This window comes from Echinops telfairi, unplaced genomic scaffold (genome assembly GCF_000313985.2).
Source record: "Echinops telfairi isolate 266 unplaced genomic scaffold, ASM31398v2 ScPeMD7_1713;HRSCAF=2227, whole genome shotgun sequence".
In the NCBI taxonomy this organism is placed as follows: Eukaryota; Metazoa; Chordata; class Mammalia; order Afrosoricida; family Tenrecidae; genus Echinops; species Echinops telfairi.
The window spans coordinates 20423490-20427294 of NW_022105611.1; positions in this window are offsets into that span (position 1 = coordinate 20423490).

A 3805-nucleotide genomic window follows, 5' to 3' on the forward strand; every position below is an offset into this window, starting at 1 on the left:
CTAGATGAGAGAATACTGAGGGGCTGAGTACGCTCTAAATAACTTCTCTGGGGTCGCACAGCAGCCAAAGCCATCTGGCAGAAGCAGCCCTGATCTGTCTGACTTCGGACGCTGTGACCTTAACCCAAGGTCTTACAGTAAGCGGGAGACGGAGCCACAATTAGAACCCAGGCTCTGGTCTCTACAACACACTGGGTGCTGGAGGGCTTCAGAGAAGTCAGCCCTCGCTGCATGGGCAGATCCCAGTGCACCAGGCTCTCAGACACGTCACGGGAGAAAGAGATCTTAGTGCCTCTTGCCCCAGTCATCTCGGGTTGACACGAGCCAGTGAACTTGAGGGAGAGGGTAAAAGAGCATCGCCTTTTCACCCCGTTTCACCCAGGGACCACACCCGAGGAGACGCCTTGATTCCATATGCTGAGGTGGGGCACACCACTTTCCCCATCCTTCCAGGTGCCACCCCTCAGAGACACCGATGTTCACATCTGCTCCCCACCCAACCTGGAGCCCATCACGCAGCACGTCCATCAGTTCAGTTCAACCAATCAAGAGCCTCAGACCTGCACCACATGTTCCTACCCCTTTAGACCAGCCCTGCCTTTCTCCTTCAGACCAGCCTCCTCACTGGGCTCCTTGCCCCGACCTTTGCCAAAGAAGACCTGGTGTGTCTCCCTTCAGAAGCTGTGGACCTCACCATGACCTTCTGCCCTCCAACGCCCAGGTCCTCTTCTCCAGGAACCTCCCTGGCCAACCCTCTCTGAGCCCCACCACCCTGGCTGTCTCTCTGCCAGAGGGAAGGCCCAACTGGCAGGATCTAAGAATTCTTCTTCCTGGCACATCTCCAATGTGAAGCAGCATCGTGGTGACTGCGCTCAAGCTCGCAGACACGGCACTTAGGCTCAGAAAGGGATGGTGACTCACCCAAGGACAGTGAGTCAAAGGCAGAGCCAAGTTGAGTATGCAGACCACCTGCCTCCCAGATTGGGCTCAGTCCTACCTACTCCAGGCTGGGTTTGTCTGTCTCCCACTGGACCCAGGACAGAGTCCCAAGCCAGGAGGGAGGGCTGAGGCCGTTCCCAGGCCGGAATTTCCAGGGTTGTTGAACCACATTCCAGCTACTCCGCTAGGGTGGCCCTGGAATGTTCCTGCCCACCCACCCACCTGGTTGGCCCTGTCCAGCCTGGCAGAGAAATCATTCTGCTACCACTCTGAAAACCCTGCCGCTGGGCCCTGCCAGGGGTGGGTGCTGCAGGGAAGGATACGGAACCTGGCTCAGAACCCCACCAAGTGGGCAGGCAGAGTATTCTCTTGGGGCCTTTCAGGAAAAGTCTTAGCTGGCTGAGTGTTGGGGAGGTGGGGGGGTGTACAGACCCCGGTTCAAATCCCAGTTCTGTCATTCTCAACAGTGGGACCCAGATACGTCTCTTCACTCTCAAACCCAAGCCTCAGTTTCTTCTTGAGATAAGAACAGTGCTTGAAGGGATCCGGATGCAACAGTGAAGCACTAGGCTGCCATCGGAGAGGGCAGAGGTTCAGCCTCACCCCAACGCTCTGCAGCAGAAAGGCCTGGCAGTCCGCCCCTGTAAAGATGATGGCTGAGAGAAGCCTGGGGGCACGTCTACTGTGTGATCCTCACACTGGGGAAGCTAAGAGTCTAAATCAGCTCAAGGGCACCTAACAACCACAGCTTAAATGGTTCCACTCACTTTACGAGACAATTAAAGGATGTAAGATGTCGGCAGGTGAAGAAGGCATTGAAGAGGGGATAGGTGTCCCAGGAAGGCAAGAAATGCGGGATAAACCCACAGGAATTACAGAAAGAGGCTGCAGGGCATAGCCAGAGTGACCATAAATCCGGTCTCTCACACTGAAGGTCATGCTCAGAGGGGAGGGCAGTCCAAGGACCAGAGCCCCATCCCACTTCCTCTCTCCCTCCCTCTTCCCAGACGAGAGGCTGCTGTACCTATGCCTATTCCAGTGCAGGCCACTTGGCCACTCTGAGGTGGAAGAGAGCCTTCCCTGCTTGCAGGAGCTCCTTGTCAAGGTAGGAAGGGGGAGTTAGGTCCCCAGACAGGCAAAGACAGCTCAGAAGAGGGAGGCAGAGGCAGCAGGGCTGAAGGGCCATTCGGAATGGAGGGGTGGTCAGTGAAGCTTTCTGGAGGAGAGGACGCTGGAGCCACACTTTGGAAGATGAGGAGGAGTCGGGTGGGTGGGTGAGCAGAGAAGCAGAATAAGCAATGTCTGGGGCAAGAGATCACAGTTTCATGACAGATCCGTCATTCCTGTGGCCTCGGGAGTGGAGAGGGTAAGGCTGGATTGGAGGACACCAAGGGTTTAGAAGTTATCCCTGGCTCTTCCCATGTCCTCCAAAGGACTGGAGGCACGTAGGCCCCCATCTTGCCTGCTGTGCTCTCTGGACTATAGTCGCTGGGTTGGGCTGGGGAAACAGTTGTTTGGTGGCAGGGTGGTAACCTCAGATGCTATCAGTAGGTGAGAGGCCTCTGCAGCCTCCTGGAGGCCCTATCTAGGGCTCTGTAGCCCCTTCTCCAAGGCTCCCTCCCTCTCAGGAGCCCCTGCTGGGCTCCCTGCTGGGTTGAGTGCAGGGCGTCTGGGCAGGTGGGCCTCAGATCAGAGACGCTGGGGCTCCCATTATGAGGTCTGGGCCAGTCCCCAGAGCAAGACTCCAAACTCCCTCTCCCACCTCCAACACGACATAGTTCAGCTTAACCCAACACAGGGTGATATAGAGACGACTGCTGAACTGTATTGGTTCAGGACCACAACCCCTTTCCTACCACCCCTATCACCCCAACCTACCACCTCTAAATACCTCCAGCCAGCCTCAGAGGCACTCTGGGCTCAGCTTCTAACTCGGAACCACTCAGGCTGTGCAATCTTGGGTTAAGTCATTTCCCTCTCTGAATCTCACTCAGACCCCCAACTGGTGAAATGAGAGCGTTCTCGCTACATGGGGCAGTTCCTAAGGAATCCGTGATAGACAAGGTGCCAGACAGGGGATCATGATGCTAAGTCACCATGCACTGCCCTAAGGTGGGGCTGCGTCTGGTCTGCCGTAGGGAGCCAGGGGAACGCAGGAGCTCCTTCAGCAGGGGGTCCTCCCGAGGGTCCCGAGCAAGCAGGCAGAGCTCACTGTCAGAGCAGGCCAGGAGAGGCTCCTGAGGAAGAACAGAGCTCAGGCTTGGGGAGAAGCAGGAAGGACCCAGCTTGGAAGGAAAGGGTGAGAAGGAAGTCAAGGTGGAAAATGGGTGCGAAGAGTGATTCTGATACTGTGTCACTCCGAGCCCTGGTCGAGCTTTCTGAGTCCAGTTGTCAGCGGGTGTAATTCCAGGAGGGGAGGGTTTTGAGAGTCCCAGAACCACAGGAGTCTGGGCTGAGTGAGATCATCATAAATTCCATTTCGGGGAGCCACATGGTCTCTGCAAATATCAGGGACCCTACAAACATAGACTGGGATCAGGCTCTGTAGGGCCTTTAAGGGCTTCTAGGCTGGATGGAGAGAAAGATACACATAGACCAAGGATCCCTGGGCAATAAAGCATTGGCCAAGGGAAGCCCATTGACTGTGCAGCCCAGAGAAAACCCGACAGATGCAGAGGAAGAAGTCAAGGAGGGCTTCCCGGAGGAAGAGCCATTTGAGCTGGGTCTTGATGGGGTCAGATGATTAGAAGTCTGTCCGATGGACAAAAGGGTAGAATGGCATGAAGACGGTCTGAGGGGCATGTGCAAAGAACCAGTGTGTGTGACTGTGGTCTGGTGAGGAGAAAGCCAGGGTGGCATCTGTGGC